The sequence below is a fragment of the Sphaerodactylus townsendi genome, linkage group LG16, assembly GCF_021028975.2.
Source record: "Sphaerodactylus townsendi isolate TG3544 linkage group LG16, MPM_Stown_v2.3, whole genome shotgun sequence".
In the NCBI taxonomy this organism is placed as follows: Eukaryota; Metazoa; Chordata; class Lepidosauria; order Squamata; family Sphaerodactylidae; genus Sphaerodactylus; species Sphaerodactylus townsendi.
Window position 1 is genome coordinate 26717121 of NC_059440.1, and position 12564 is coordinate 26729684.

General features: G+C 43.0%; 1 protein-coding gene across 5 annotated transcripts in view; it reads left to right on the forward strand.

Moving 5' to 3' along the window:
* The first annotated feature begins 685 nt into the window (after nt 1–685).
* GNB1 (G protein subunit beta 1) overlaps nt 686–12564 on the forward strand; it is a 68075-nt gene continuing 56196 nt past the window's right edge. For all 5 annotated transcript variants that reach the window (XM_048518659.1, XM_048518655.1, XM_048518658.1 and 2 more), the window contains exon 1: nt 686–1245. The gene's annotated coding sequence lies outside the window, so the exon portion shown is untranslated. The remainder of the gene's footprint in view (nt 1246–12564) is intronic.

The window sequence follows — 12564 nt, forward strand, 5'->3', positions numbered from 1 at the left end:
TATATGTGCATGAATATGAGTAATACTGCATATACAATAATAGTACTATTATATATGTAAGAATATAATAATACTATTATTATATATGTAGCATATACCATGTGGTATATGATATTAATAAATTCTTACCCACAATGCAAGGAGATAAGGAAGAATAACTAAGAAATTTCCTATCATAGAAATATATGTAGATCTGAACTGAACCGCTGCTTGTATTTCCCCACGTTGTTTGCCTAAACGGAATACAAAGAGGCTGGGGAATAAACTTAAATGCCATGCAGAGGGGGGGGGGGGCACCAAAAATCGCCTCGCCTCCTGCTTTCCGTTCGGAGGGGGCAAAAGTGTCCTACTAATCTCATTTCACTGTACTATGCAGTGATATTCATGGTGAGGACTGAGCCGGGTTTTATGCAGCTGGGGGTGGGAGGGAGGAGTTGGACTCTCTCTCTCTCTCACACACACACACACACACACACACACCCCTGTGTGGCTAAAGAGAAAGGGGAGGGGGATTAAAATACAAAAAAATACAAAATAATTAAAATACAAAATAATAATAATAATAATAACCGCCTCACAGACTGCTGGGGTTTTTTTTGGGGGGGGGGGGGTGCTGCAGAGGCCGGCCGGCCGGGGGCGGGGCGGCGCGCGGGGTTTCCCGCCCGGGCCGCAGGGGCGGGGAGTCGCGCGCAGGGCGGGCCGGCGAGGGAAGGGTGGAAGGAAGGAAGGAAGCGGGCGGGCGCCTCCTCCTCCTCCTCCTCCTCCTCGCCTGCCGCGCCCAGCTCAGCCGAGGCTCCGCTTTCCCCATGGCCGCGGGCGGGAGCTGAGCGGCCAACCCCGACGACCATTTTCTTTTCTAAACAGACTTCGCCCCCCCTCCTCCTCCTCCTCAAATTTATTTCTCTTTTAGAAAAAAAACGCGCCCGCCCGAGCGTCTCCTGAGAGACCCTCCACGCCGCAGCCACAGACGCCGCCGCCGCCGCCGCCCTCGTTTTTCGGGGGACCTCTCCTCCCCTCCCCCCCCCTTCGAGAGGCGACGGAGCGGCTTCCGGGGACGACGACGAGGGCCGCCAGCCGCCCGTGCCCCCCACCCCCGCCGCCTTCCAGCCTCGCCTGCCCCGCGGCCCAGCGAGAAGAGGAGGAGCAGCGGCGGCGGCGCTTCGGCGGGTCGCCCGGGGTGGGGGCAGCAAAGCCCGGCCTGCCTGGGTGGGGGCCGCGGTGAAGGAGCAGCGGCCGGCGAGGAAGGTGAGAGGGGCGAGGGGGGGGGGAGCAGCAAGCACACACCAAGAGGGGGGTCCTAATCCTCTCCCCAACAGGCCCTATTCACCCCTGTGGATGTTCCCCCTTCCTTTTTGGGGGGTGGGGGGGAGATCAGCTTCTCCCTTCTCAACCTTTCATGGCTGCCTCCTTCCCTCGAGTGCTATCCCACTTTCCCCTCCTCCTCCATGCCTCAGTTTCCCCTTTTTCTTGCCCCCTCCCATATTTGCTTCCCAGGTGGCCCAAGGCTCGCTTTGGGGAGGTTCCCCCAACTTATTTTGCACGCCTGGAGCCCCACAGTTCCCCCCCCCCACCTTTTGCCTTCCTGAGATTCTACACTTTCTGCCTCAACTCCCCCCCCCTTTCTGCTTTTGACACCTTTTCCTGCAAATCCTTGGTAGTTGCTCCTCAGTTGACCTCGCATGTAGTCAGACACGGCCCCACGCACAAACCCACCCCCTTTGGTAGTTAGAGCTGGCCCCAGCTTCCCTTTTAACTCCCCCCAATCCACCTTTTTGTTTTCCCTAGATTTTACCTTTTCTGCCTCAAGTCCCTCCCTTCTGCTTTTCATCCAACTGCCTTTCTCCACAAATCATGGGTAGTTACTCCGCAGTTGACCTCTCATATGGTCAGATGCCACCCCACCCACAAACCCACTCTCTTTGGTTTACTGGAGAGGGAGAGGATTAAAGCAGGCCCTATACAAGCCTACAGGAAAAGGGGGTTGGCTGCCCCAGCTAACCCCTTTTTCAGACTTTTAACCCCCTTTTCCTGTAGGTTTCTGTAGGCCCTGCTTTCAATCCTCTCCAGTAAACACTTCCCTCTTCCCTTTTGTGCATCAACCCCCTTACAAATATGCAACTTCCCCCTTTCTTCCTTTAAGTCCCTTGTAAGCTTTCCTCACAAGTTATTTTCCCCAGAATCTTTGTGTAGCTGCTCTGATGTCTGCCCCATGACTTCTCCAGGAATGCTTTGCATATTTCCCTCATTCTTCTCGTATAATCTTTATAACTGCCCTGCAGGTCTTTTTCTCCTTCTACACCGCTATAGCTGCTCCCAGTTTTCTGTTTTAGCCTCCACATACATCACCGCCCCCACCTTCCTTTCCTCTCCCACCCCCGCAGCCTCCTCTCTGCCCCAGTCTCCTTTTTTACCATGTTATTTTTCTTTTCGGTTGCTTCTTCCCTCTCTCACATCCCCTTTTCTTCCATTTCACTTGTCATTTCATCATCACCTCATTCTCAGCTTCTTTCATACATTCTTCCTCTGTTTCTTTCTTGTTCCCCGTGCCTAAAATTCTGTTCCTTTCTCCTCCATCCATCATACCTTCTTGTGTGTCTCCCCCCACCCTCCGCTGCTTTCAACCATCCTTCCCCATTACTGTCCTTCAGCTTTCCTCTCTCTTTAATACCCCTTTCCCACCCCATCTGTTTTAAATCCCGAGCTCTGTACTCTCCCCTCCATTTTCCTGTTCTTTTACAGTTCTGTCTTGCTCACCCCCCCCCCACCCCACCCTCAGCTCCTTGCCTTTCCAAGTATAGGAGACGTGCCCAGCCCTCCCTGAGGGCTGCTGACACAGGGAAATCAAGAAATAATCATTTCGAGCTTTGCTTTTATTGTCTCTTGTGTTCTACACAACAGAAAACATGGGTGGGGGGGAGTGGTGTTTCTGCGTAGCTGCTAGGATGAGGTGGGTTTTTTAAAATATTCTTGTGTGTGTGTTGGACAAGTGGAAAAAGGCAGCCGGGTCCAGAGAGAAGATGCTTAGGGGAGATTTTCCAGAGAGTGCTGTTGTGTGTGTGTGGCTGGTACTGTAATGGTGGAAAATTGATTGGGTGGGGGAGAGACAAACAGGGTGAGACTGCTTTAGGCAGTTCTTTGCCAAAAGAAGGTTGTTATGGGAGCTGAGAAGGTGGGATCTTGGTGGCTTTCTTCTCACCATGGGGGAGGGATGGGGGAAGAGATTTGTACTTTTGTCATAGCTGAGAAATTGGCCTAGCTTGTTCGTGGATCCTCCATTTAATAAGTGTTGTATAATTCTGTTGTTAATAGCTAAGCACAGGGCGTACAGTGACTGCCGGAGAATGAGAAAGCGTTCGACAACAATTTTTGTTTAAAAATATGCCTCCCAGTTTAAGGAAAACAGTGTCTTTTCACGAAGCCTACCTGAATTTTTGAAATAGATCATAAGGAGGCGAAAGGGGTGTGGATACTAACATGTGTGTGAGTGAAAGCATGAATAAATCTAATTTCACATTACGACTGGAAGAAAATTAAAATGATATAGAGGTTATCCTGGGCTATCAATTTATCATTTGAGAATATCAGCTAAAATTTAACTAGTGTGGGTTTTTAAAAAAAAATCATGATTGCCTTAGCAAAACCACTTATAGGGACATATTTTATGTAAGACCTGCTTCCTCTGGCTGCTTTTTTTTTCTTTTTTCATTTAGTCCCGCCTTGAAACAAGTAATTGCTGCTTTATTTAACGGTTCACTCCACCCATGCTTTTGAATCCGGGTTTTAGGAAAAGATCATAAAGCCAGTAACAAAATGCATTATGCCTTTTCAACTTGGCTGTTTGTATTGTGTGGAGCTGTAGGAGGTTTGCTGCATATCTTAAGGCTTTCTTCCTTAACATCATTTTGCACATTGAGGCACAATTCTATAGATGGTTGTGTGAAATTCACCTTAGAAGACAGGAGGTAAAAAATAAGATCTTAAATCTGTGAAGCATTCCCCTCCACCCTTGTACTGTTTTGGGGGCTGAATAGTGCAGTTGTCTTGGTGGCTACAGATTATGGAGGGCATGCTTGTTTCTGTCTCTTCCCCCCCCCCCCCCCACGCTTCCCCACGGAGAATGAATGGATCTTTTTGTGCCAGGGCCCGGTAGCTGTAACAAGATGGCGTTTGCAGTGAGACACAACTCTTCGTTTTCAACTCATCATCATTGCCTCACCAAACTAGATCTTTTTGTGTTTTTTAGAATCCTTTCCTGACTTCAATCATATTTTTTATTCATTTGATCTGTTTTGTTAAGGCTGTGGGGGGCGGGGGGCGGTGGCAGATGTCCTCTGTTATAGATGTCTCTGTGTTTTCATTTTTAAATCTTGGATGCTTCTCAGTCCTGAGGTAAAGCCTGGGTGGGTGGAGTAAGTAGTTTTATTGAAATTTTTGCAAAGGCCATGACTAGATAAAGCAACAGCTGAGATAATTTTGACTTCTCGAAGCCCTCCTTGTAACTAAGTTTAGGATCATTTTACTTTGCACTGTGTTATTGGGATTGATTTTCTTCCATGGCACAGCTTACATAAATCTTATTTGTAAAACTGTTTCATCTGTCAGTTTGATCACATGTGACCTCTGTGTGATGGAAAGGAAATGCTGTCCTGTTCCAAAGCCCTCCCATCTGTTTGTGGTGGTTTCTGCAGCACCATTTGACTTGAATTTGTTTAGTTATATTTCAGCTGTCACAAAGCAAAACCCTTTTCCTAAAATCCGGTTTAAGCCCAGTGTTTTATGGAAAAACATATCTGTTTTAAACATATCTGTTTTAATTGTTTATTATGGAGGCCTATACAGTCTGACAAGGTTTTTCATGTTGGGTTAACTGTTTTTCAACATGAATTTACTAATTTATACCCCAGTTCACTTCCTGTTTGGGGCTGAAGTACTAAAAACTTCACACTTGCCTGATTCAAAGCATGTTAAATTGGAAGGGAACTGTTGATTTCAATGCAACAAACACATATTTGGGTATGTACCTCCAGTCTTACTGATTCTGGTGGCTTTCACTCTAGTAACCTAAACCTTGTGTTTGGAGATACTAAAATTCATCTTAGTGGATTAAAAGTTATGTTGTTAGAATTATTATACTATTTTATAGATATTATTAAAATTTGAGTTACTGGCTGGATTTTTTGCTCCATGTATGCACAACGATAATAAATATTTTAAAAACCTATCAGTATTCTCAAATTATTTAATCAAGTTATTAGGACTTCCTATTAGGACTTCCAAATCTTCTATTATAAGTCAGAATTAGTACACCATAACCATTAACTATTTCTTCTTTAGTTTTGTATTGGGCATCAGACTTATTTGTTTCAGGACTGCATTTTTTCCTCATGCCCTCTCCTTTATGCTTTATAAATAATGTGCACACAAAATCAAGTAACCACGGAGCAAATGCAGTTGACTAGCATTTGTTTTGTTTGTGTTGATTGTTTTTTGTGCATGTGCCAGTAAAGTACAAATTTCACATATCACATATTCCTTTCTTTGTCCTTTGTGTTGTAAGAGCAGGTGCTAAAATAACCTAAGGGCCTTAGGCACAGACTGTGATCAGTGGTGTATGATTCCTTGCAGCTGCTCCTTGAGTGTGTGGAAGGCATCCAGTCATGATACTACAAGAGTCTAGTATGAGCAACACATTGTTAATCCAGTGGAAAAGTTTGAACTTTGAAGGTGGTCACACTGTTGTATAGGGACATTAGCTGATTCTGTAGTTCTTGCCCTTGTGTAGAATATATTATCAGCTCAAACTTGAAACTTAATTTAGTGTGGAGCTAGCCTTTAGACTTTGTCTTTTAGTTGTCACAAAACAGTTAAAATGAGCATTTGATGCAAATAGTACTAACTTTACTAAAACTAAATTAGGATCTGAATAAAGAGTTGCCACCAACTGTTGCAGAAATATTGTGTTTTTGGTTGTAGTAGTGGTAAGAAATTTCTTTCTTTCTGTTTCTTGATATTCTAGTACAGAGGTGTTCCAACTCTGGCCCTCCAGATGTTTATGGACTATGATTACCAGCAGCTAGGGACTGATGGGAATCATCGTCCATGAACATCTGGAGAGCCAGAGTTGGACACCCCTGTGCTTGGAGGTAATGTTGGGTCATTAAAAGAGCAACTAGCTGGGTCATTAAAAGAGCAACAGAAGGTACTGTTATGATTTCTAGAAACTTAGAAGTAAATAATGCCTCTAATCGGTGATCTGTCGTAAAAGCAGTACTAACATCTTGTCAGGTTGGTTTTAGGGGTTTCACCTTAATAGTTCCACTGATTTCATTAATACTTTGGCAGTACATGTGATATGTGGTGTTCTTGTGTCTGTCTTCTTCCTCTTGAATGGGAAGAACAGAATAAATGTGAATGCTGCTATTAACTGAGAACTTTGAATGGAATAATCACACTTAATGCTAAAAATGACTGTAGATGCTGCTTCCTGTATATTATTGGCTTATGTTTCAAGCCCTGAATTGGATTAAATTCTTACTGTCCATGGATTTTGGCTCTGCATTAGTGGATTGGTAATTGATAGTCTCAGTTTTAATATCCAGATGTAGCCATATGGCATTCCATATTTTTTTGAGACGGCCATTAACACTACTAGCTTGACCTCAAAACAGTAATGAAATAAACCAGGCTATAGGTGGTTCAGTTAGTCCTGGGGGAAAAATTTTTTTAGTGTTGCCTCCCTACTCCAGTGACATGAAAAAGGGGTTTCATTGTCAGATTAAGTCATTTGGGATATTGATCTTTTTTTAAGTGGCTGAGATTTGTTACTTTTAATGTCAATGTTTTACATTTGTGAAAGGCATTGAAACGGCTTTTGTCGCATCCCAAAAGGTGTATTGTCAAACACAAAGGGTCAAGCCTTGATAGAGGCCTAGCAAGAGGGAAGGACTGACTAGTAGCCAGCAGTGCAGACAAAGTGAAGTTCTAGTGATTCACACAAGCTTTGTGGGACATTATAGGCCAGTGATGGCGAACCTATGGCACGGGTGCCAGAGGCGGCACTCAGAGCCCTCTCTGTGGGCACGCACAAATAGAGTCGCCCCCCTCCCACATCTAGGCTGGCCTGGGCCGCTGGGCTCGATTATTAGCATTAAACCTAAGACCTAGTTTTGGGGAATCAGTGTAGGTAACCCTGTTAAGCGCTGTTAAACCCCCTGATTTTCATACGAAGAATTAAACCACGATCCTTTACCTGGGAGTAAGCTCGGTTGCTGGCAATGGGGCTTGCTTCTGAGTAAACCCTCCTAGGATCGTGATTCACCCATTGGAAGAGCTGCACAGTTGCTTCAAAGCAAAGTCACCAACTATCACCAAGCTTACTCCTGAGTAACACACACCTACCGAATTAGCGTTTTCCTAAACTAAAACCTCAGTATTCAGGTTAAATTGCCATGTTGGCACTTTGTGATAAATAAGTGGGGGGTTTGGAGTTTGCAATTTGGGCACTCGGTCTCGAAAAGGTTCACCATCACTGTTATAGGCCCTAGGGCAGTGATGGCCCGGGCGAGAATGCCCCAAATTGCAACCCAAACCGGCCCCATTTATTTATTGCAGAAGAATGCCAACACTGAACTAACCTGATTACTGAGGTTTTAGTTTAGGAAAAAATAGTTGGCTCCGTAAAGCAAGCTACTGGGGGAGTAACAGATGACAATCAGCTCGGCTTTAGCTTTGAAGCTAACGCTAACTGCTTTCCAGCGGGTGAATCACGACCCTTTAGGAGAGATTTACTCGAAGCAAGCCCCATTACTCCTGTCAACTTACAACCAGGTAATGGTTCAGACTATCTTTAGTTCTTGGCATGAAAATCGGTGAGGGTTTAACTTTAAGGAGTTACCTACACCTTCCTAAAACTAGGTCTTAATATAATAATTGAGCCCAGCGACAAACTTCAGCCTAGATGATATGTAAGGGCGACTCTGTTTCAACGTTAACCCACAGAGGAAAAGAACTCTGAGTGCCACCTCTGGCACCTGTGCCATAGGTTCGCCACCACTGCCCTAGGGGAAATTTAAAGGAATTGCATTGAAGATAAGGAGCAGAAGTCCGATCCCAGCACACATGAATAGAATGGGAAGAGAATGGGAATGGGAAAAGGAGAGATTGGGGAAAGGAACAGGTACTTAAAGGGAAAGTGAGTTGGATGGAGAGGAAGAAAACCTTTAAATGCTAGCATTTGAAGTTACAGAAGCCTGTGAGATTGTTTCTGTGATCAGAGCAACACTAATTATATGTCTGAGTGGCAATCCCTGTGTAGAATACCCATAGGGGTTGTTTGAATTGTGAGTCTATCCCTGGCTTTTTCTTTTGGTCAGATGTCAGTTCCAGGAGATTCACAGGTTGCTTATGCTTGCAGAGAACTCTGCCTTCTGCTCAGTTTGAAAATAAAACTCCAGTTTTATGTTTAATGCCAACCCTGGGGCTGGGGGGTAACAAACAAAATATTTCGAATTTAAGGCACCAGCATCAAATTTGTAGGTGTCTTGGTAACCAAGTAGTTGGGCTTCTTTTGGTCTTGCATGAGAGGTCAAAGCTCTCAATGAGACTCTGCCCCACAAAGACCCAAAAGTTATGCATATTCTTCCAGTCTAGACTTTTTGTTTGTTTTAAGATCATGCTTTAAGATTGAGTACATGACAGCTAACAAGTAACAAACCTAAAATTCTCAATTTTGAAATTTTGCGATGCACTTAAACTAGTGTTGAAAAATTTTGGAGAACCAACCATGTGTAATATTTGGATTGTCCATTTGAATTTTATAATGTAATTTATTCTTGGCTTATCTAAGGGGTAATTAAGATGTGTTGGCAATTTGCTGTGTGTATTGTTCCCATTCCCCCCACCCCCACCCCAACCTATTGTCATTTTAGCACTGTTTTTGCAAGTCTGGTAGAAAAATAATAGTGCTATCCTAAACTGAAGGCTGTGTGTGTTTATTTCTGACCTCATAGATTTGTGTTTACTTCTGACCTCATAGGGTTCTTAAGGTAGAAGACATTCAGAGGTGAACTGTGGTTGGCTGACTTCGTGTAGGTATCCTAGGATTTCTTGATGGTCTCCCATCCAAATACTAACCAAGACCAACCCTGCGCTTCAGAGGTCTGATGAGGGCATGCTGAGTTGTAACTTTCTAAATCCACCAATTTCAGTGTATTTATAAAGGACTTAATTTGTTTCAGGATAGTACTGTTAAAAGAGGGCTGTCTAATGCCAGTCTGAAACTATTAGTTTCCTTGGGTTTAGATTAGAGTGTAGGATTGCACTTTTAAGCTTGCTACAGTGGAGACCTGTGATTCTTTACAGGCCAACTGATTATTGTGGCTACTTTGTTGCATTGTTTTTTTGGTGTTAGAAATAGACGATTTTTTCAGCTACACAGACAATAAAGGGAATTTTGTAATAGTAAAAACAATGGCTAGTACAGTTCCAAAATATGCATTTTATTCCTTAATTTTGATTGTTCAGTGTTTTGTATAGAGCAGAAAGGCTAGAAGTTCCTAATGGTGATGCACAACTAGAAATTAATCAACACTTGAGTAGTCCTTGGAGCTAAACAGCGCAGTAAAATTTAATCTTATTGACAAATTAGGTACCATTTTAAAAAATATTCTGTTTTCTCCCCCCAACGCCAGCTTACTTCAGTAATAATATCAGTAACATGGGCAATGCCCTTTTTTTTTCCTTAGCTGTAATCTGAACTGGGGAAATAGATGTGAATGTTTAGTAGTTTGTGCATAATGTGGGTATCTTTTTTAAAAAAAAAACCAGGCCCAGAGGAGTATAGAAGAACAAAATAAGCATTTCTGCAAATTAATTGCACATTCACAGTTTAGATACAGTATGGCTTGTTTACGTGTATCCTAGTAAAAATAAAATGCTGACCCGAGGCAAATGGAAAAGATGATTTTGCAAAAAGTGAAGGACCACACCCATGTAAACCTTCATCTGATATTCATCACTGTTCTAGTATCTTGCCTTACTTATTTCTTGTATTTGTTCATAGGCCTAATAAAAAGAGCAAGAAAACTTTGCATTGATTGCCTTTCCATTGTCAGAAAAATAATTTCTGGTTTTAAACCTTAGTTCTCTCCAGAGCTGCCTTCTGATTTCCCATCTCCCCCCTCCCCCCACTGGCCTTTCTTAACACTATTCTATCAGTTCAGCATGAAAGAGCATTTCCCCATTCCTTTAACTGTAGATCTTGATGACCAGGGCCTATGAAAAGAGATGTCTGCTGTCCAAAGCAATAAGGCAGGGGCTCAAGCCAGACTCTTTTACAAATGGTGATGTTAGTGTTGTTCTAAACCCAGGCAGCTGGAGCAAGATTCTTGTTTTTCTGCTAAGATGATCCCTTTCATAGGTGTCAAACTCACGCCCTCCAGATGTTATGGACTACAGTTCCCATCATCCCTGGCAGGGGATGATGGGAACTGTAGTCCATGCCATCTGGAGGGTCGCATCATGCTGGCAGGGGATGATGGGAACTGTAGTCCATAACATCTGGAGGGGCGCAAGTTTGACACCTGTGTGAGTTGGTTTGCTGCAGTAAATGACGGAAAGGTTGTGTTGTCCCTATTAATTCAGTACTTCAGTTCTCTGATGACTTGGTACTGTTTGGGATGCGGTCTCTCTTTGATGTTTGTCAAACTTGAGCAAGCGCTGTTAAGCTATCTGTCAGAAAGGGAAATCAGTTGATCTAAACCAGGTAGTGGTAGCTGCTCAAATTCCAGTGTCTGCTCATAAGTAGACTTTCTGAGCTTAAGAGTACATCCACCACTACTGTGCATGTTCACATTCCAGTTGGGGAGACCCGTGTAGCAGCCCGCAAATAGCTTTTCTAAAAAGGAATCCCTCTGTGTGCCTCCTGAGGGGAAAACATGAGATTTTATGTAGATAACATGTGGAGCTTACCTGGCTTATGGTAGGTTGTTCCCAGATCCGAACTGTCTATTCACTTACTAGAAATCTCCTAAATGCTCTTTATTTCTTACACCGCCTCCTCCATCAGACTTGTGGAAATCTTGTTTTGTGTGTTGTTATGATATTCTGCCATTCCTACTTTGAAGAATCCAAACCAAGGCGCAGACGCACTTACTAGAGAAAAGAAAGTTGAGAGCTTTGTGGAGAGAGCAGGCTTTTCTTTTTCCCCTTAGAGAAGAATTTTTTACTTTGCATTCTAATTACAAGTTAGCTGTTTAGGAGGCTCAATTTAAATGACCAGAAGTAATTTTCGATGCATTCTTGGAATTACTCGTATTTTTTTTCTCAGAGGCCTGTGGGAACACTAAAATTATCTGAACGCTCCCCTTCCCCCCACGCTTGAGGTGGGAGTGAAAGGACAAAAGTAACTCTGACCATTAGGGACTTTTCACTTTCAGATGTTTGTTAGTTGCATTGTCTTTTAAATGCAAACTTAAAAACAGCATCAGGTATAGAAAGGGGGTGGGTAAAATGAACTAAGATTAGATATTGGATTTTCAAAAGGGGTTTTCAGTTAACCAGTCAAACAAAAGTAAAGCGTTTTAGCATTAGCTTTATTAAGAAAAAAAATTTTTAGTCATCGCCAGTTACGTTTATGTTAACTACAATAACATATTGGTTAACGTGGTAAAATGAAATTAACGTTCAGAAGACATTTAAATGTATTTATTATAGTTTTAAAGCACTGTTGGGCAAAGTTTTTGTCAAATTGAACGAATGACTCACTGATTTGTTCAGCTTTTCATCTAAACTGTAGGGTCAGTTACAAAATTTTGTAAAAAGTTCCAGCAGAAATAAAACAATGTTGTATAAGTATTATAAAAGCCAACCTATGAAGGCAAAGGCACTAAACAGGCTGAAGGCAAATTTTTCCAGTTTGGAAATGCCTACAGGTATAATAAATAATGCTGTCATGCTGCTTGATCTCCTCTCCCACCCCATGCTCCAGGACTTGGAGTAAGCATAGCTCACTACTGAGAAGAGAAGGTTAAGGGATGGTAGCCATGTTTAAATATCTGAAGGGATGTCATGTTGAAGATGGAGCAAGCTTGTTTTCTGCTGCTCCAGAGTCTAGGACCAGGAGTAATGGGTTCAAGGTACAGGAAAAGAGATTCCACCTAAACATTATGAAGAACTTCCTGGCAGTCAGGGCTGTTTGACAGTGAAATACGCTGCCTCAGAGAGTGGTGGAGTCTCCTTCTTTGGAGGTTTTTAAAGAGAGGCTGGGTGTCAAGGGTGCTTTGATTGTGTGTTCCTGCACTGCACTGGACTTCCAACTCTATGAGTCTATTCCATAATTCTATTGTCCCTGCCAAGAAACAGCACCGTAATGAAGTAGAAACGTAAGCTGTCTCCTGCACTGTGGCATATTTCACAATACTTGATGGCAGTCAGTTAGGCAATGACCTGGCAGTGTTTGCTTGGTCAGTTCATCAGCATGCCAACCCAAAAACGACTTTATCATTTTATTGTGAAACTCTGATTTATTTATTTTTTTGATCTCTGAGTTGTTTTAAATGTGTATAA